Source organism: Alligator sinensis, unplaced genomic scaffold (genome assembly GCF_000455745.1).
Source record: "Alligator sinensis unplaced genomic scaffold, ASM45574v1 scaffold666_1, whole genome shotgun sequence".
Lineage (NCBI taxonomy): Eukaryota > Metazoa > Chordata > Crocodylia > Alligatoridae > Alligator > Alligator sinensis.
This window is the reverse complement of record NW_005842216.1, coordinates 1,262,868-1,285,917: the sequence shown is the minus strand read 5'-3', so window position 1 is coordinate 1,285,917 and position 23,050 is coordinate 1,262,868. Positions and strand designations below refer to the sequence as shown.

General features: G+C 37.4%; 1 long non-coding RNA gene across 6 annotated transcripts in view; it reads right to left on the bottom strand.

Annotated features, from left to right (window-relative positions):
• Positions 1-23,050, bottom strand: part of LOC112550824 — a 203,917-nt gene that overhangs the window by 175,022 nt on the left and 5,845 nt on the right. The window lies entirely within an intron of this gene.

Here is a 23,050-nt window from a genome sequence, read left to right as displayed (position 1 = left end):
CTTCAAATACAAATTTTAAAAGTCAACTAAAGGCTACACGGCTTTGAAACATTTCAATGATTGTTTTAATTACCTACCATACAGCTGTGAGACATTGGAAGGGGAGGGGGAAGTGAAAGAGAAGGAAGAACAACACCTGGTCTATTAGTGATTGTTTTCCTGACAAAGAAAAAACAGTCTTGAAACCAACAGAAAGCTAAAACAAAGTCAATACAGATTTTTTTTCCCAGAAAGCACAAATGAGCTATTTTTATTCTCAACTCAAAATTTTTCTTTCCCATCAATATCTAGTTTTACTGTCAGATAAAACCACCAAATCTCCAAACATTAAATATATAAATTTTGACAGCTTTCAAAGCTTGCTTTTCATCCAAAAGTTGACGGGCAAAATGCATTAAATTCTTAAGAGCACATAAGGGGCTTGTTTTCTCGAGTTTGAGTCTCTAGCAAACAATTCACTGCACCACTACATAAAGGTAAATGAAAAGGCATATTTTTGCTTTTTCCCCCAAAGTAGAACTGGGATCTAAAGACTATTAGAGCCTTCTGGTGCCCTTTGACATTCTGACTTCCAGCATCTCAGCAATCAGTCAGTGCTAAGGTAACAAAAGAGCACTGAAATGTACAGTTGTCATCTCTGTGCTACATCTGTTGGCCATGCTGTTCGAAAGTGTTGACCCCATCATTTGACTGTAAACAGTGTGGAAATCAACAACAACAAAAAATACAAGTGAACAAGGAAACTGGAAGTCAGAAGTCAGGTCAGCAGATTTTCTTTGCAAATGTGTCTCTGAAGATAGAAGTAATCACTGAATTAAATTAAATCAAAGCAAACCTGCTAATTAAAACAGCTAAAATTATGTTTGTGAAGATGTGTGGCTGGTTTACTGTTTATCTGTAAATAAGCCTCCCCATTTGATAAACATGTTTGTATTTCCACTTAATTTATAATACGTCTTTGGACAGATTGTAATTAGTAGTTTTGATCTATAATGGAAGATCTATTGTTTTGATCTATCATGGAAGATCTAAATATTTTTCCTGACCACCAGAACACTTATCATTTCAGTTTCACTCTCAAGTGTTCTCACCTGTTCTCCTTATGCTGGTTGAAATCTTGTATCCAATCTGTCTGAATCAAATTGTTTATATGTGTCTGAATACTATCTTCTTCATAATAAACCTCTTGTAACTAACCACAAATGCAGGCATTGTTTTTGACTCCACCTACAAATTAAATCAAACATTATAGTTAGATTTCACCACTTTTATACTGCATGCTGCTTTTCATTTGAACTTCAAAAGGAGGGCAAACAAGATGAAGCTAGGGGGCAAAAAGAGAAGAATCAAAAGTTTTACTGAAAAAATGTGGTAGTGTTAAGAGATCAACCTTTTTGGTTCTGTTTTATTTATTCCCAAGATCACAATGCATAATTTTACACAAACTCAATTACATAGCTCAGTGATTTACTGGCAAAGCTGGTCAGAAGCAGCTATCTGGCTTTAGCTAGTGTGTGTGTCTATTTAAAATAAAAATAAATCCTTAGAAAATTACAAAATGTCCAAAAAACCTCATGCTAATCTAAAGCCAGAAATGCAACTAATGTGACACAATATGGAGGATGCAAAGTTCACATTACATTAGGTTCTCATTGGGTAGGTAACTGATAAATTACAATTTAAATGTGGGTTCAACCTCACTGCTCCCTCAATGGGATCCTGATCCAGCACTTAGTATGTGCAAAACTGTAAGCATGAGTAGTTTTATAGACTTCAAAACTAAGTGGTTGTCTTTTTGCACTTTAGAAAATTTGCTAAGGATTAGTTTGCATTGTTAATAGATGCCCATATTGCCTTCAATAGGATTATTCAGATGCTGAAAGTTACACATGTGCTTGAGTGCTTTGCCGGATTTAGGCCTACAAGACATTTAGTAACAGATCTGATAGTGCATTGTGTTAACAGTGAAACCAAGAAGGAGTGATTCCAGAAAGAGGAAAATTTCAAAACATTTATATAACCTGGCATCACAAAACACTTCTCAGAGGAAATACAGTTAAGATTTCAGGCTCTTCCTTGGCACAGTAATTGTGAAGCTGAAATATCCAGCCAAAAATGAAAGCCAAATGTTTTTGATGGTTTATTCCTCAGGAATAACCTGAAATTATTTTATACATGTTGTTTAATCTGGGTGTGTGTCATAGTCAAAGTTGTCATGATAGGCTAAGAGTACACGTATCTTCTTCTGCCACAAAGCAACTGCCTCATAAAACAGGAGAAAATGAAATCTGCTAGAACACCAAACTTTGCTGACATGACTCCTGAACTGTATCTACATCTACTAGTGTAGATCCCTGTACCCAGAAGCAGCATCACTGAGGTAAGCATGTCTTCTGGGAAGCACAAGACTCTAGATCCAGTTGCAGCTCTGGTGCCTTGACGGATATTTGGATCATCCAGATCACTACTTGGATAATATCTTACGAAATATATTTGGATGAGCGAAACACCTAGGACTGAGTTGTAAAGAGTATATTGAAGCTTTCACATCGATACAGCGATCAAGATGAAATCCTGACCTTGTTCAAGTCCAGAGCAAAACTCCAGTTGACTTCACTGAGCCAGGATTTTCCCCATCAAAGATCAGGTGCAAGAGACAAAGATTTTAAGTGTTGCCTCCCTGACGAACAGCTTTCATATTTTAAAATTATGATTCAGATGGCAAGGAGCAATCTTTCCTGAAGTGGAAGCCAATCTCAGCTAAACCCCTTGAGCTAAACTCCTTGAGCTAAACTCCTTCATTCATCAGGATAGAAAACATGGTTGAATATGCCCTGCAGCGCACTAGCATGAAAAAATCCAAAGGATACTGACTGATTAAGCAAATATACAATAGCACCTATCAGGACAGGTTTGCACCCCCCTACCCTCCCACACCCATCCACTATTAGATCCTCCTTTTATTAATTTAAGTGAAAATGTTCTGAATATTGCTATGGAAGCTTAATCATATCTCTGGGATTCTTTTTAGTTCAATTAAATCAGTGGAAATGGTTTATCTTTTGTTGTATGAATGCATTATGAACTTAAACATAGAAAGGGGACCAAATTTCACCCTCAATTATACCCAGATGAGGTTGTAAGAATGTAACTGAAAGAAGAACTTGACAAAATGACTAAAAAATAACTCTCAGCTACACCGTGTTAAATGTAAAATTCATAGATGGTTAAATCCCAGCAGATTAAAACAATGTACAGACTGCTCAGATCTAGGGGCTTTTATGACTTCAATGTGTCTCTCTACTCAATATTTTGGTCCATATATCCACTTTACACATGGATACTATTTGGGTTTAACAGCTTCACAGCTCAACCTATGACTAGAAAGAGAATAAGACCAAAGAGATAAAAAATAAACTGGTAAAGGAGAAGGGAGCAGGAGACAGCAGACATTTCTGCAGTGGGCTTTCTACCCTGGGGATCTTTGGTTGTGTTGCCAGCCAACTCCCTGTCCTCAAATAACTGCCACTTTTTCAGGATCAGACTCTCAGACTTTGTGAGACTTTGTAGTGGACCATAACATGTAGAAACTTGCTGTCTTGACAATCATCCCTCTCCACTTTTAAACAAGTTCTACAAATCTTATTCCTGTCCCTCAGAGGTATTTTTAGGAAAACCAGTTTCCTATCTATCCAATTACATGGTCCCCATTACCATAGCAACTAAGCGTTTCACAAATGGTGATGCTTTTTATCCTCATAACAACCTTTGGCAGTAGTGATGTTTTATCCCAATTTTACCTGTGGGGAACAGAGGAACAGCATGGAGTCGTTCAACCTCACAGAGGAAAGCTAGCTGAGCAGGGAACCGAACCCTGATCCCCTTATAACCAGCCCAGAACTTGTCAGCTCATCTTTCCAACCCTGTTTCTTCTTCTCTTTTATCAGAAAATATTAACTTGTTGAAAACAGAGAAAGACACAGACAGACCAACAACTGGGCACAGAAAGCAATGTGGTGAGGTCCCCAACCTGGGATGCAAGACATCCAGGTTCAGATCCCCACCCAGAATCAGGCAGAGCAGTAACTGGAATGTAATTCTCCCATATCCCAAGTGAATGCTGAAACCACCAGGCTGGTGGTTATTCTGGAACAGGATTTGTGTTTTGTTCATGAACAAATTCAAAAGGTCTTATTTTCATTCCCATGTAAAACAAAGACAAAGTTGGAAACCTTAAATGTTGGGGGAAACAGAAATATTTGTTTTCTGGCCAGCCCAAACTGTATGTACTCTTGCTTTATTTAAATGTTAGCAAAAATCTATCTATGGGTGAATAAACGTATGACCAAAAGATTTAAACAGGGAGGAATCAGGTCTCTGGCACTAGCTTGCCACAGACAAGAGAGCTAGGCCAAGAGTTTAAAAAGTAACCACTAATTTGGGCACCTCCATTTTCATGTGCCTAAGTCTGAGACCTATTTACTAGGGTATATGAACCTCCATAATTAACATTTACTTCCCCTGGAGAGAAGATGGCTTGGCACCTCTGAAAATCAAGGTATTGGCATTCCAGGTTTAGGACCAAGAGTTGAGACACCCAAGATTTGGGGAAATATGGAAAAATTTAGCTGAGTTTCATGCACTGTGTTTTACATAGCTATAAAATGGGTGCATAAATACCCACATACCTCTCTCAGTTTAACCTGGTTTGTAAAGCACTCAGATTCTCAGAGAAAAGGCATCATGTATCTGTAAATGCACATTATTATTACTGTAAATAATCCAGTTCAAGAGTTGTCCAAGTTAAACTTAACATTGCCTTTCCTGAACATATTTATGTTCTCTTATGGTGTCCACATCTGTACTGCACCTTATACAACAGCTTCTCTGTGAATTTATGCCCCACTTCTGCAAAGAGCCCTATGAAGGTGCGACCCCATATGGCCACATGGAGCTCCTTACAGAATGTGACCTTGGCTTCTTCGATCTATAGAGCAGTAATGTAGCATGCGGTGGGTTAGCAGGGCACATGCCTCAGGTGCTGCCTAATGTGGTGGGGGGTGGCCAGAAGCAGGAAGAGGGTGCTTTCCCCTCCTATCCCCCCTCCATCTGCAAAGAGGGCTCCAGGAAGCAGCCAACATAGGCCAGGTGTATAATGGAGCACAAGGCATTCTAGGAATTGTAGTTTTGTAGAGGAGTAGTGGAATTTGCTGATACTGGGGAGAAAACTGGCCCCATTTTCTGCTGCTGAAATTAGAATTTTTTTTGCCCTCTCAACATAGGCTTCAGTGGCAAAAATGGGATGACATTGTCTTACATCCCTCAGCAGCAGCAGCAGCAAACTCCACTGGAGAACTACAATTCCCCATACACCTTGTAATGCAGGGGACACACTGGCATTACAGGCCATGCTCTTTCCTGCTACCCCACACCAAAGCCAGAAGGATGGGGGAAGGATGAGAAAGGACTACCTTGGACACATTCTTCAGTGGTTGCTCTTCTGCTATAGGGCTTGCATCCATTTGCTCTATAACAAATAAAAGATGGCAGTGAACATCAAGGACACCTTTTTCACGAGTTCATAAGTACTCTACTTTTACTTCACAAGGTTCATCCTCAAACTAAATGTGTATTAGGTTTTTCAAACTGCATTCTTTGACACTAAGATCCGGTACAATAACTATACCTTCCTTGTAAGCCATAAGCTGAGTTAGCTCAGACAAAAATTAACTAATACTTTTCTTATACATTTTCCAGGTATCATAAATGGCAGGTCCTTAGCTGAACCACCACTTATATAAATCCATGGTTCAGATTTTCCTTATTTAAACTGCTGAAAGACTCCGGCCATTTTTCAAGACAGCGATAACTTGAAGAACCTTTCTTCTTCAGGCTCAGTTTCTCCATAAAAAAAATCAAAAACAAAAACAAACCAAAAAAACCTAACCAACAGAATTGTTTTTTAGTTCCAATGACTCCAGTTGAGTTCGCTCATCCATTTCCATTTGAGTCATTGAAGAGCCATTTTAGTCACATCTGCACTGGTTGATTATGGGCATGAGCCTACCATAACCCATTGTTTGTAGGCCTATGACCTGTACTTATGTGAATTTAAACCCTGAAAAGTTCCACAGCTATCCCTTGGTGTTGTCTTTTCTCCTATAACATAATGTTTGGCTAGATATACTTGTCTAGTATGTTTACCACAGAATGTTTAAAAAGTAACCCAAGCAGAGCCAGCAAAATGTACATTTCTAGGTTGAGACCAAACATGAGAAGTGCTGAAATGTTGCCAAATTCTGCTTCATCTCAAATGCCTCCAACATCTCAAAAAAGCTTTATGATGGAAACGATAACAGATTCAACTACAAGTATTTCAGTGCCTAGATGTATTAATGTCCAGTGAATGCACTCCTATTGAATCTGTTCAAGCAAAGTAAAAGCATAATAGTGTTTTCTGCATTGGACCATAAACAGCCAAGGTTAATACTAAACCATATTTTGCCACTGAAAGATCCTTGCCAGCAGAGTCAAACTAAAAGACACAATTTCAAAGTTGACTTCAAGTAATTGCAAATGAAGGGCAGCATGTCAAGGTCAAGGATGTTGCCTACTAGAAATCTCACGCTTATGACAAAACTTGTTCGAACCTTTGCGTATGAAACAGGAACATTATATTATTGGTTTGCTCTAGGGTGATCTACTTGTAGTTGTGGAAGGATTATTTAGTTAATTAATACAGATAACAGAAACAATAGTACATATTCATATAAGAGGGAGCCAAAACCACAAAGTACTAAGTATAAGAGCTACTGCACAACTCTTTTTGGACTTTCTGGCCCTTTTTCAGCAGTATTTTAAAAAAGAAGTAAAGAAGCAGATCAGATATGGTAACAAATATGTTGCCTATAAATAATCAGAGATGGAGATTGAAAGTCAAAAAATATTTGGCATCAACAATCAGCTTCTACAATTTAAGAGATACAATAGATACCCATTAGAGACTGAATTTACCATATGCAGTATCTGCTGCTCTATTCTGCAATGTGGTGTGTATTTTCTTCCACTGAGCTGCAATCCAAAAGCACTCATATTTAGTTCTCCCATCCCCCTAAATCTCTCCCACAAAGGACACTGTCACAACCAAAGCTCTACAACAAGGATCATTTATATATCTGACAACCTTTAAACCCCCAAAGAAAGGAAAAAGGAAGCAGTAAAGCTCTCTGAAGAGCTCTTTGGTGGAACAAGCAGAATTATGAGCAGCAGGAGAAATATGAGTAATTAAGACAACAGTATATCTATATCTTACAGCTGACAGAGTGAGGCTGCAAGTTAGCTCTGGGCAAGGTGTTAGCAGAGGAAAGAACTGAGCATAGTGTTTCTAACGTTATTGTTAAAAAGCCAGCTCTGGAAAAGGGCTAAAGGAACAATTTCATTAAAAAGAAGGAAGTAGAATGGCTTAAGCGAGCAGTTAGTTGCAGACTTGAAGCATTAAAGGAGCAGGTCAACAGTTATCTATAACAAGACAAGCAATCATTTTGGAAGTCAGCTAATGTGGTAGTCTTACTGTTCTTAAAAGGAATGATCCTAAATGATCTATCAGTGGGTTACACAGAGAATTAAAGCTTAAGATTTGCACTGACACAGAACAAAATACTGAAATGGATCTGGATTACAGGAAAAGTAAAGAAGAGATTCAACACTTCTGGGTGAATAGTTCAAAAACAGTTGTTTCTATAATGGGGTAACCTTGTAGAAACACTGACTGACTAATACAGCAATATTATTACCTTGTGTAATAGTACATACCTGAGATAGATCACTTAACTAAGAATAAATGCTGAGTTTTCTCCTACCATTTATGTATCAATTGCATGTATTCTCTACTATGGTATATCCCCTTTGACAAGTCCATAAACTCTACTTCACTCCTTCTTCTGGCCCCCAGAGCAGGACATGCTCTACTAATTCCCCAGCTGGCATAATAGTCCTTTGTGGCTACAGCAGCATAGTTTATAGCAGGCTTGAGGCTGTGTTTTCCACCTAGTATATAACAGTGAATTAGCAAAACATTTGATCTTACACAATCCACAGAACCAACACAGAATGTGTCATGATAAGGGAGTTTTTGTTCATGATTGGAGTAGGAGGTATAAGATGCACAAAAGAAACTATAGGCCATGTCCTTGTTTCATGTGTAAAAAAATGTATGGATAAGAAACACTTTTATTTGAAAATGAACTCTGGCTTCTGTATTCAGACAGGTAAAACAAATAGTCTGTTTAGTAACCTGGGCCAGCAGAACTGCAAAAGGATCAGATACATGGAGATACAAGGTATGAATACATTTCTACTGGCAGCCACCCTCTGGACAGAGCTGTTCTCAAGCTTAAGCCCCACTCTCTTAGGGGCAAGGGGACACAGCAGCTTTGTTGCCAGTATTGCCACTGCTGTGCTAGCAGCAGCACAGCCACTAATGCTGTCCCATGCATGCCTAATGCCTAAGGTACTCAAGCACCCTGTTACACCCCTGCTCAAGCTTACGCATGTTGACCACCTCTACTAAAAACCCCTTACTGTTAAATACCAATAGCAGCCCAACTTGACCCCAGAGGCATTCTTAACTTTCAGGGCCTGTGGTCAAGTTTCCTTCTAGACTGTCCCTCAGTTCAGGGTGTTCACAATTCATATAGCTCATATAGATCTATATGAACAGACACTGCATGTTATAAGCACAGGACACCTGCCAAAAGCAAACCCACAATCTTCTTGTCCTGACTTCCAGCTGTTCTGCCCCACATCCCTCTTTCTACTGCTTATAGTTTGAGCCAAGCACTGAGAGACAAGTACTGGGCAAACTGATCGCTAGAAGAGCTTTGCTTGAAATGTCATGTTTCTTGAGCAGAGTTCTTCTAGGAATCATTCATCCCACTACTTGTCTCTCTTTCTGGCCTTGGATGCAGCCACTGAAAGTTAAGATATAGATAGGGGGAGAAGGTTCACATGGCTTAGGCTAGCTAAAGGTAACCTGCAGGGCAGACCCTAAACAGCAGTACAAACATAGCCACAAAAGGTTCATGTTCTGTAGGCCACAGGCAATGATGACAACTACACTAGTGTAAATCTGGAGTGACTCTGTTGGAAAGCTTTCGATACATTTACATCAGTGTAACTAGGAACAGTATTGATCAAGTAATTGCTCCTTTGTCCCCTGGTTCCTTACCATAGCTGTCTTAGAATCAAAGGGCATTTCTACAACTTCTCTAAGTAACCTGTTCCAGTGCTTTACTACCCTCGTTGGGAAAAACCTTTTAGTTATCTTCCACCACTGAGAACAGTCTAGCTCCATCCTCTTTGGAACCACCCTTCAGGTAGCTGAAGGCTGCTATTAAATCCCCTCCCTGTTTTCTCTTCCCCAGACTAAATAAACCCAGTTCTCTCAGCCTCTCCTCAGAAATCACATGCCCCAGCCCTCTCACCGTCTTCATTGCCCTCTTCTGTACTCTTTCCAATTTGTCCACATTCTTTCTGTAGTGGGGGACACAAAACTGGACACAGTTCTCCAGATGTGGCCTCACCAGTGCCAAATAGAAGAGAATAATCACTTCCCTTCTTCTTTGCCATAATTTCATTGCCAGCCCTAACAGCTATTCATTATAATTATTACTATTTATTCAAATTGTAGTTGTATCTACAGGTCTCAGCTCCATTGTATTCCATTGGGCTAGACAGTGTACTAATATTTATGTGACCCCCATCAAGGGCTATAGAAGTTAATGGTCCTTTGGGTAGCATTAACTTACATGGACAATACTCATGTAATATATGCTTCCCTTTCATGTTTTTCTATAGCCTCCTTCTCATATAGCACAGCAATGGGAGGAATCAGTCACAATTACATATTTGCTATCTAAAGCAGACTAGGTAGCAAGTTCCATGGTTTGCTCTCCATTATTTCAGCTAATGTAAGGAACTTATGTGCTTATATATGGAAGTCTGTCTAAATTTTTCCACATTATACTTGGTGAGACCAAGCACTCTGCCCATGTTCAGCCACAAACTCTAAAGACCCCTTAAAATGCATACTTACATTTAGCACATAAATAAAAAAGGATGCAGTCAAGCCCTGCTCCTAGATCCAAATTCTTCTTCCTTTCGTATATATCTCCAATGTGTTCCTTCAGAGTTTCACTGCCCACATTTTTGCATAAACTCCCTAATCTCATGCAGGCTCTGGTTGAGGGCACCAGGGTATACAGACCTTAAAAACCTGAAAATCAGCACTATTATTTCTGATTTCATGATCATTCAAGTGCATTTAAAATTAGGAACAATTACCTACTGTCACTTTGTTGACTTGCCAGTGAGGTTACTCACACCATAAAGCAGTAGTTTCATAGAAATGTAAAATGTTTAACACAATAGGAAAACAAACTTAGCAAACTGAAAGTGAATTTCAACTCTGTGCATAAATGGAGTTATGTCTGTTCACACCAGATGATAACCTGGCCCCTGTAGTTAATGTTTTCAGTGATCAAGAGTTAAAAAAAACATTTAAAAGCAGAGATGAACTAAATTACATTTGAGTGGTTTGGATTGTCTAAAAATTAGGAGAAATGACCAAAATGCCAGCAGTGATATGATTGGTCTGTTTACACAGATTTTCTAATAACTCCATCTGGAAACCTGATGATGATCAGCATTTACTGTATCTGGTATTTTTAATGTAATCTCTTTAGATGTTTAAAATAATTTTCAGAATGGAACATTTTTAAATGTTCTGGGCCTTGGCATTCCCACTTTGATCATCTCACATAGTGTGACAGTTGAGAACATGATGTGATGTAGCCAGCTTCACAATCCTGCCAAAAATGACGTAATAAAGCCAAAAGACCTTAAAAAAGGGTTTTTGTCATGCACACCATTTTTTTCAAATGTCTTAGTTTTCTTTTTTATATGTATTTCTTTTTGGTTTTGTATTTTTAAAGTATATATAGGTATATATGTGCATGCATTAATAATTTTTATTTTCATAACATTTAGTTTGCTTTAATAAGGGCTCAACTCACTTCCTCTGAAACACCACCTTTTGAAACCAATGGAAATTTTGTATGAATAAGGAATGCTGCAGAGAGCCCTTGAAAAACAATAGTTATTTTCCTTTGTTATTAGATTAATATACTATTAAATTATTTCTCAGTATCTGACTTGAAAGGGTCCAACTTTAATAACTGTTGATTATACAGTTAGGTAAACAGGAGGTATGGAGGGGAGAGAAAGGGAAAGGCAAGAAATTCTATCTTTGACAGAGTTTATATTACTATTCTGATGCAAGAAGACAGCTGCAAAAATGAGTATGTCCATGATCAAAATATTCTTATTGAATTTAGTCGGTGTGATTTGCATAGTACTACAGGTCAAATCCTGCCACCCTTATTCATGCATGTAGTCCTCATGTACACATGGAGAGTCCTGTTGACTGCACTGGAAATACCCGTATGAGTAGACACCATGAAGTAACTGTTTCAAGATCTGGCCTTTACTGTTCCTAAATGCCTTACATTCCTTTTTATTCATATAGCTGATTCTCTGTCTGAAAATTGAAACCATGAAGAGGCACCTTTTAACTGGGCTCATATCTGGTTTGACAAATTATTTGGTGGAACCAGAGTATTCTAATTATTGCCACCTCCCCTCAGCCCCCATTCACCTGGTGAAGAAATATATAATTTCAGGCACTAAAAATGACTAAATTTGGTGCATTTCCAACTTGTATTTTAACAATGCATTACACCTTGAATTACAACATAAATATTAATAGACAGATTGATAGGATATGCTTGCCCGTAGTGCCCTTGGAGAACCACAATCACTGCAAGGGTAGCAACAAAGAGGAGACAGCTTGTCCAAAATAGTGATACCTGTCCCTGTCCCCAGACTCTACTAATTTCACCTGAGATCAGATACTCTGCCTATGCAATTATCATAGCAATATCTCAAAAAACACTGTCTTCAAAATACAGGTTACATAGTGCACCAATCCTCTCTTTCCTTCACAGGTGGTGCAACTCTTACAGACCCAGTAAGGCCTGATGCTTACTATAACTATATCAGCACAATCCCATTGATTCCAAATGGATCTACACTGTTCTGTATGTTAATTAGTCACAACAGTGGCTTTTTTCCAAACTACACTTTATATTTCACATCATCTTTGCAAATATTTTTCATACCAAATATCCAGCAAACAATTCTATAAGTAAGAATTTCCTTCATATTTTAAGATCTTAGGTCACAGTTTTAGAAACACTGAGAAGGTACTGACACATTGAAAAAAAAACCTTGGGGCCACTGTGTGCCCAAGACTTTTGAAAAATCGGGTCACTGAGTAAAATACCTGAATATGGATTTAAGGGTTTCATCTCAGGAATCTCTTTCCAAAATCTGTACCGATATTTGGGTTATAGGAAAATATACTTGTGTTCTCTTAAGATAATAATTGCTGTACTAGAACCTCATTTAAAATTCTGATATGTTGGTCATATGAATTACATGGAAAATATTTCTGTCTCATACCTATCTGCTTTGTGTACTTTTATTGGGAATGCTGATGGATCTGTGCCAACAACTGATACAAGGGTTAACTTAATTTAACTTTTATCAACTTAGAGAATTCGGAAAGTTTCAATCACAAATAAACTCTGAGCAGTTTGATAACTTACAAATGTTCTGATTTTCATTCTGTATAGACAGTGCTCAAATCATCATAAACCATATTTAGGGATGGAGATATATTGGGAAGGGATTGTTCTATACAATCAAATAAGAGAAAAAAGCAACTTACAGTTTCAAAATTAAATCTGATGAAATTACCAGAAATGTTACTAGAAACAGAACACCAAGAATTCATTATTGTTTCAAAGTTAGTTTATCATAAATCTGCCCTATGACACATAATAACTAGTAACGTGCTGAAGGTTATTTGATAGCAAGTTCAACAGTGTAGGTGACTGAAAATGTGAGCTGCATGATAATGAGTCCCTAGGGAAATCAGGCTTTAGGATGCAGGGTGAAGCATCCATAGGCTTTTATTCAAATGGAAAAACATATTCAAAAGTTTATTGTTTATCTCATAAGAACGTCAAATAATACACAGTCCTTCAAATCAAATGTAGAAAGTGCATTAGAGAACCACTTGCTAGAAAAAAAAAAAAAGACTGATTGATTTGGTCCAAATTCATAATACCTAATAGCTTATACATTGAAATGCATGGAATGATTTTGATATAAAGGTTTTTTATTTTATTCTATTTTTGGTGCATTTGCTCTGTTACAGAACTATGAACTAAAAGGCATAGCAAGTCAATTTGGTTTTGCATCAGAAACTAGAAAGAGGACCTAGAGAGCAATAAAACTAGTTGTTTTGAAATCTTCTATATTTCAGTACAATAAATAGAGCTCTTTAAGTGTGACAAATATAAATTGCACTCGCCCTGAATTTAATTTTTAAAGTATGCCAACTGTAATTGATTAATTCTTAGTGTACAAATTAACGTGAGGCCAATAACAAGTATGAGGTACTAATTTTATTTTTCAGAAAGGAGATGCAGGATATATCACACTTTAGGAGTAAAACGTACCCTGCCTCCATTCAGCACTTAAATAATTGAGTCTGATGTTGTGCCATTGAAGTCAGTGGTAGTTTGGTCACTGCTGATAATAAAAGCAGAATTGGGCCCATTAACTGTGCTGGAAAAGCATGTAAGACAGAACTTTTCTACATAAACTCCCAGCATCTCAAATGCCAAGGGCAGCCAGCATTCCAAATCCTTAACTACACAGCTGCTGGCAGCCTGCCACCCAGCCCCACATACTGATACAGAAACAACACAACATGCCCCTTCATTCTGAGCTGTCTCTTCAGGCTGGAACATTGGGTCAGTTACCTTCTATCTGTTTTCCCTAGGCACCGTAGATTTGCAACTTTAATACTTCTGCTTATCTCAAGCACATGCATATTTTTTACTTGAAAAAGTTGCTGGAAAATACATTGTGCTTAATGACTGTTGAGTTTGAGGGTATCATGTAAAAGTGTATTACTGAATTTCCATCTTAAAGGAAGTATTTGAAGTATTAAAACTAATCATATGTGACTCATTCAATTTAGGTGTATAACCATACCTGTCAAGCATACTAGTTTTCTACTTTTAATATCGTTATATATTCCCTTCTGTATACAGAGAGGCTATTATTCCATAACACATTTTGGTCATTAAAAGCAAAATTAGACTTTACTTTCAAAATGCCTTTCAGTAACTAAAATCCATTTTCTGTATCTGTCTAAATTTGCCTCTTTAGAATGCATTACTCACTCTGTTACATATCCTATTCCTGAGCAGCGAAAAGTTAAGCAGATACATTTTACCTCGCCCAGCTCTACCTGGAATGGGTCTATTGACACTATAAATTACAAACATCATTAAAGCTCCTAGATTCTTTATTGACAAATATCTAAAGGCTGAAATGTGCTTATAATGACATGTACAAAGTTATCCAGTGAATGTTGTATTAGTATGTATTTCAATGTGCAACTTAATTCTATAAAATTAACTTTAGAAAAACAATAGCTTAACATGCACTAAAGGAAAGAAATGAAAACAGAAACAAAGTAATGCTTTTTAATCTGTTCTTATCCCTCCTAGCAAGGAGTTATTACAGTGAATGACAATTCAAACAAAAAACCAGAAGTGAAAAAACTATATTTGTCATAGACCATTGCTAATTGCACTTTTGGATTCATTCCTTAAAAGTATTATATTGTTACCTATTTGACTTCTTAAAATGTTTAGACATGGGGGATTTTCTGATAATATCTGAGTCTCATTAAAACATAAAAACCATGCAGATAAGTTCGTGCAATCATTCATAAAAATATAATACTAAATAGGAAATGGTATCTAACAAGGCATTCAGATCTGTATTTGAACTTAAATTATTATATACTTTACACCAGTTAGCTAGAAATTTATATTTTTAGATTAAGTTAGTTCTGCCTAGCTCTGTAATATCAAAACATGCATAAATCAGTATGCTTGTTTTCCTATCAAACATAAAGCTTCTGTATGCTAGTTATCAGAGGTATTCACAGATATACACAGAGCAAGTCTATTCTGGGTCCTTCCTCTGTGTGGTCTTTTAGAACTGTCGTTATCAGCTTTCTGTTTATTATTGTGCTCAGTTTAAAGGGAATTTGCCAAGTGATCCCTGGACTCCAATCTTTAGGCCTGTTGTCAGGACAAATTAATTTCTGTGGAAACCCACTGTGCCTCAGATACCATCTAGGAAATGTAGGATTAATGGAGTCCCTGTACAACAAGCTTTGTAGTGTAGCTGCTGGGGGAGGGGAGCAGTATTATGAGGAAATAGGAAATAACATAAATAAAGCCACCAAGTTTGAGTTGTTGTTTTTTAAATGACATAAACTAATATCAGTAATAATGTAAAATATAATACAGTAACATTATATAAGCAGGCAACCTTTTTGCAATTTCTCTATGAATGGAAGCAACGTACTGCCAAAGACTATGGGATTGAGGACTAATCATCAGTGTTTTGCATTTCACGCACTAAGTTCATCCATTCAGCAGGTGAGAACAGAATATATAAAAGAAACATTCTACTATAAGTCTAAAAAGAAAATAATTAAACTGTAGTACATGATCATTTGGAAAGGAAGTATGAAAACAGGATTTGCTATGGTATCAGGGTATTAATACATTAAGTAACATTTGAGGATTCTTTCATAGTCCATTGTTACTAACATGCTCATCAACTTTATTTGTCTCTCAAAGTAAATACTTTGAAAGTATTACTTGGAAAGTAACTGTTCTGAAAGAAAAAGAAAAAAGTGAGGTAAATTTCTAGGTAAAAAATAAGACAGAGTATTAACAGGAAAAGCAGTACTGGTCTTCATGCCTTGCCTTTCTCCATACACTACAGCTGGAAGCCTGAGAATGGAGAAAAAAAAGAAATCAGCATCCCAATACGTTGTTTATTGATCTTCTTCTCATTTTCAGTTGAATGGCTCTTTGCCCATGGTTAGAGATACAGGGCTAGTATCTAGTAAATTGTTAATTCCTACTCTTATTCTTTTCTTCTAAAGAATAAAATAGTTGAAAATATATAAGGTGAAGGTATTTGACACAGAGCCAAATTCTATGCTGAATTACACCTTGTGAATCCCCAGTGAAGTCCATGGGTTGTAAACCAGCCCTGAACTTGGCCCACAATGGCACTATAACACCTAAAGAATTACAAAAGAGATTTGAAAGGTACCTTGATTTAAGGTATCAAATGGTATAAGCAAATTAGACTATGTAACACAGTGCTGTTATGATATTAAACTGTTAAAAGCAGTTTAAACATTGCCACATAGAGCAGTGAATTTTCAGTGCAGTCTTAATATCTTATATGATTGACAGATGCAGATGATGAAACTGCACCAGCAGGCTCCTTTAACATGTCTCTCCAATTTGCAAATACCTAAATATATGCTGGTATTCCCTTAGCATGCAAAAAAACAGAGCTGTATGAGAGTTATTCTTTTTTAATATGGTGCCACATTTTCCTTAGAAGAGCACGGTTATGCATTTTTGGTGACTGTACTGTGAAACCCAAACTCACCTGCAAAAGAGGCTGCTTTCTTTACATTAAACATTCCAAATGAGCCTATTTCTTCCTAACTAAAACAGCTAGATTAATCTTGAGAGACTTTTTATATGCCATTTTTTACTATTATAGAAATTCAATTAACTCCATAATTACAAACACAATTATCTTTGAGAATTACACGCGATTTGGTGGTGGTGACTACAAGACACTCGCACATATTGTTTTAAGATTAAGCACATGTAATGATAATAATAATAATAGGCAAATATTCTCAAAAGACCATTCATATTCCTCTTGCAGTTAGATCCCCTGTTTTATGTTATGTGCAAAACAATTTTAAAATAGTATTTGCTCACATATTGGACATGATATATTTACTTCAAGCCAATATATTATTCTCAGTCACAACTGACTGGATCCTCAGCTGGTGTAAAATGGCTTAGCTCCATAAAAGCCAAAGGAACTATGCAAACGGATGTTAGCAAACGATATGTCCCAATGCATTGCATATCCAAAACAATAGCAGAGAGACTGTGCACAGAGCCCAAAATAATTTGTGCTTGAATACAAAAAGGTAAGAATTGTAAAGAAAAACCCAATGAAGTAAAAAACCAAATGACGTCTTTAAAAACTTTGTAAATAATAGGTCAACTTCTGCTACTAGTTACACAAAGGCACATGCCAGTAAAACCTGCCGGCAGAAGATGGGGGCAGAAGTTTTTGGTTGCCACAAAAGACTCTAAAAGCCTTTCACAACAGGAGCTATGAGAGGGCATGCCAGGGTGGAGCCTTCAGGTCAAGAGGCATGGTTCATATGTTTGTGCACATACACTTCCTGGCAGTAACAATTATGCAAGCCCACATGCAGATTATTCCTGTTGTTAGTAGGGAGGCTGCATTGGGCCAGTGCCAACCAGAACATGGAAGCACATCAGTGGTGCTTTAGCAGTGTTAAAGCGTGCATTTTTCATGGCCAAATTGTGCAAAGCCTGAAGCTGATCATAAAGCAGCTTAGGGTTACATTTTAGGAATTTTCAAACTAAAGTCTCTAAAACAATCTTAAAGAAAAATGTTCCTGTAGGCAGAAACTTGTACATAGCCTTTTCCAAAAACTGGTATGTAAAACTTAGATTATTAAGATCTGAATAAATTTGCTTGTAAATAGTATTCTATATACAACTTGCTAAAAAGTACTGCCCTATGGTATACTATAGATTGGACGCTGTGCAAAAGTAAAAATTTACCTGCTGTTATCACAAATTATTAGAATTATCTGTGCCATCTCATATACCACATAGCTGCTGACATCTTGTTGGTAATGTCTGTATATGTACTAATTAAAGTGTACTTTCTGTACATTGGAATTCAGTTTATACAAGTAAGGCAATGATACAACCAGACATTAACTTGTTCTCATAGGCCAATAGATGACTTCCAGTTTTGCAATCACATGATCAACTGACATCTGACACCTGAATCACCTAACACCCTTCAAGTGATTTTTGTCTTAGAACAAAGTAGGCTCAAAATCATGGGCTAGATCCTCAGCTGGTATGAATCAGTATAGCTCCCCTCTCATCAGTAATACTGCACTGATTTACACTAGCTAATAGTCTGGCTCTACTTATTGTTTATATCTGTAGCGATCCACTGTGTCATTTGCTACTCTTTGCATAGAGCCTTTCCCCCTCAAGTTAGTTGGGCAAAATTCCTGGCAGAGCAACTGCTTCCCCGTTGAATAGTTCTATGGACTTGAAAGGCCCAACAAATCAGCAATCTCTTTAAGCTATAATTAACGTGCAAATAATTTTAAATCAGGATTAATCAAATGATTTTTCTAAGCAAAAATGTTACCACCAATTTACAAATCTGAATCCAAATTACACACTTGTCAAACATACAAAATATATATACTATGGTCATAGTTCAATCCCTGGTGGAGGCCAGTCTCCACTGAAGAATTTCTGCAGAATGCTTATGTTTTAAGAAAATAAAAAATTTAGAGCAGAGGTAAAATGGGTTTCTAGACTAGCCAAGAGTTAAGATTTCTCCATTGAGCAAAACGTTTAAGCTATAACTGAAATAAATATATGCTAATACACATACAAGAAACTAATAGGAATCATGAGTCGGGCTTCTTACAGAAACTCATATCTCATAACAAAAAAGTTATATTAACTCATTTTACCCTCTTTCCTCTCACCACAACCACAAAATATATTTCTAAAACTTACATTATTGGGCTTTGTAATGGGAGCTCTACTGGACTTAGGAGATAGACCATGCATACCCTACAGCTGGTCATAACATTAACAAACATGCTTTGTGGAAAAAAAGCTGAGAAAAAAATCATGCTCTTCCATCAAAATTAGGAAGAGTTAGTTTTAATTAATGCCTATTTCCCCAGCCTAGTGCAAGCTGTGGGTGCAATTCAACCTCTACAGTCATATCTTCTTCCATGCAAAAGACTAAGGCCCCTAGGCTGTTCTAGATACCAAATGTCTCTTTATATTGGTCTATTTAGGTTTTAATCCTAAAGAAATAAACAAAACAAAAGAGAACTAATGGAGTGAGAATTATTGGAAGTAGAAGGAAAGGTAACAAAACAAGGAAGAGAGGGAACTCAGGTATAATTTCTTGCATTTAACCCTCTTTAAATAAGAGCTCTCTGTATGTAAAGGAACTCCTCTCTGTTACCACATAGATATAGTGTAAACTCAGACAAACACCACAACATCCCTGAAAGCTACAGTCCCTTCTGATAACAGACACCTGATCTCCTCCCATGCAGAGATTACTTCCATGGGACTATGTTAGTTAATGTTATTGCCCTTTGAGACACTTTCTTACCCTTTGCATGCAAATTATTTGTATCCTCCAGCACACAGGCTGATGTCATGTCAGCGCCCACCTTAACAGATGAACTCTATTATTTACCAAAGGTCATTTTGCAGAAGTCAACTACCTTGTGGTGCGAGTCAAATCCCCACACACAGTAGCTAAGGTGTGTCACAACAGCACCAAGAACTTGAAATCCTTAGTTTTCAATGCATTAAATCTATCTGATGTCCAATAAGCTTATTCATAATCTTAAAATATTCTAGAGATGCCGTTCTGAAGTTCACTGCTTTGTCATTTGTTTTCCATAATTTATCCCACTCCATTTCCTGGTAAAAGAAATTAAGCTTTTTCTTCTCTTTAATATTCACACTATGGGAAATCTTAACTTCCAAGTTTCACAACCATGAAAGAACTGAATGAAATAGGTAAAGAACCAGTTTCAAAGATGTTACAAAACTAGTTTCTCTGGAGAAGTGATTAGAAAATGCCGTCCGTACATGTAATTAGAATCATTCAGAAGTACTCCCCCTTTCAGCATTAAGCTTTGATTTATTTTGTAATTTTTCTAAGCACATAACTTTCCTGTTCAGAAATAATTTGAGATGTTGATGTTAAATAATCATCTTCTTATTTGGTAATTTCAGGTACTTTTGCTTTTCATTTGTATGTAAGAATCATCCCAAAGACTTGAAATCGAGCATTTACTATTGAGCAGATAAACTCTGATTTCTTTCCAGACCTGTTTATGAGACACGGATTAATTAACAAGGGAACATTAATAGGCCAAATCCTGAAATCATGTATAAAGGCAAAATTCTCCTTGAAGTCAATGGGCAATTCCCCAGACAAAAGATGGCAGGATTGGGCCCTAAATCTGTTTTAAGGTCATAGTTTACTGAACCTGATACGCATCCTTTGCCCATTAAAAGGGGGTATTTTAGCTGTAATTTTTTTTAAATTACCCTTATTGACATAGCCTACTGGCTTAGCAACATATATTTGTATATCAAGCCTACATAAACACACGCATATACATTGTATAGAGTTTACTAAAAAGACATTCAAAAAAGTATTATGCTCAGATTAAATGCTTTCAAAAATCAATTCAAAACTGCCAAACATGTTAATTAGTCTGACCTTGTAGTTACACACTAAACCCTCCTATAGCAAACAGTTAAATTGTAGCAATATTTTATGTTTCAATAGTATTTTGAAATAGTACAGCATACAAAAATGAAAAAACATGGCAACATTTAAGGAAAGCAATCCATGTATACTGCGTGCAGAAAACTGAAATATAGGACTCCTTCAATTTAAAAAATACACTAGAAAAAGAATGTTTACAGTATACAACACATCCTTACTATAACAATCACTTGCCATTTCAATCAGGATGGTTAAGTAGATAATATTCTAATCATATAATCATTTCCTATCCTATTGCTCTGTATTCTTACAACTCAGAGTTTAATGTCAAGGTATATAATGGTCAAGAAAGAGGAGCTGTAAAATATAGTTGTTATCTGGACATTTAAAAATATCTTCCAAACTAATTTAAGAATTATGTAGGATAACAACAAACTAGACACTTTTGAGCTACATACTCCTGAGGAGAGAACTCATATCTTATGATAAAAACTAGAATTCTTTTCAACAATATTTTTCATTCTTAGTTATGTCAATAGCATTGTAAAACCCCAGAGCTTTAAAATCCTAGCAGTAGTTTGACCATATAAATGCGTTATCCGGTAATTAAATCCAGTCTTAAACAACAAAACAAAAAAAATCCATAGCAATATTCCACATAAAGCTAAATTGTATTGTATTTGCATCCACCATCTCTCAGTTCTGGGAAATTCACAAATTCATTTGTCAAAGGTAAAAATACTTATACAAAATTCTCTCTAAATCTTTTGAAAGGGTTTGCTCAAACTCTTGACATAGCGTTTTACTCTAAACAAATTTCTAGACAACCTTGTGATTTTCCATCTCTGAAAATACAGTTTCCCCTCCATGAAACTAGAACAGAGGGTCTGAGAGAAAGGAAATTATTAAGCATTCTAGTGGGTTTTTTCCAACAAAAACTAAGATAGAGGTCAATGAATAAGTATGTGCAGGCTGGAACTTAAATCCTCTGGGGTGACTGTAGGCTAATTAATAATTAATGCCAGAGACACGGTGTTTGAAATGCAGATGTGATAACTGGAGGCCTGGCAAAGCTGTTCAGAGGAAGCAGATTTGGATGCTATGGGGAATAGGCACTCCCTTGCCGGCTGGCTCTGAAAGCAGACCTGGGTGCAAAGCAGGGCCTATGGTTTAGATTATATTCCCCTCAGCTGTTAATTACCTGAACCTACTTTGAAGTTCTTCTCTTTTTATCCTCTGCATGAAAAGAGATTGGTTCAGCCAAGGGACTTGAAAAAATGATCAAATACATTTGGGGGGGGTGGGGGGAACAGAACTTCAGATATAAAAAGATAAGGAAGAAAAACACTCCGTGAAACATACAAGAACACATTAGGAAGTGCATGAGTGAGGTTCAATGTTTTAAGCCAGTTATGCTGCTCTGTGTTATTTTAATGTAACCAGTATTAAGTAAATCTCTGCCCTTTTTATGAATAGGTTTGTTAGAGAAATGCCACACTGGATGTATATAGTTTACAGTAATTATTAGATGAAAGTAAAATAGGTGATTTTCTATGCTATTTTTAATTTAATAAAGTCATTTAAAACCTCTTTGTGTTTGGGGCTATTCAATGAGGTGTGCAACATTAATAGAATCACCAATGAGCTGTTGCTACCAGAATGAGGCTTTTGTGAAAATCACTCATTCTGCTGAAGGACATGGATACAAAGCCCCAGATCCTTAAGGGTGCTTAGGCTCTAACAACCGCTGCAATCAACGGGAGTTAGGCACCGCAATACCTTCCAGGAGCTGGCCCCAAGTACCGTTGATTCCACGTGGGCATTGCGGATCAATAGCAAATTGTCCAAGCCAATGGTCAAAGGGAATCAACGTGGGATGAGTAAACTTTTAAATGCAACAGCACACACTCGGGTTGGGTTTTGAGATTACAGGTAGTTCTGATCTATTTAAAAACGGTAACAGTGAGTGCTCCTAGGCCCCAGCAGAAGCCAAGTGAGTGAGAGCCCCGCGTGAGAAGCTGTTTTCGTTTGTATTGCACATCACTCGTGCTACAGAAAGCGAGGTGTTTCTCTGACACACACATACACACCCACACATACACACCCCCACCAGGCATATATTGAGCATCCCTGAACTATCCAGTTTCCAAACGGGGACTGGTATCTGTGGCTTCTCCTGACGGGTATGGAGCCGCTCTCTCCATCAAAGGAAAAGACGCGCCTCCACTACCAGGGGCACCTATCGCGGCAGCGTCTTGGCACGAGCAGTACAGGCAGGGGCAGGGGCAGGGTCCCGCAGGACCGCGCCCCCGGCCCCGCGCCCGGGGGGAGCCGGGCACAGCTGGGAGCCCAGGCCGGGACCGCCGAAGGCCCGTGGCAGCCCGGCTGG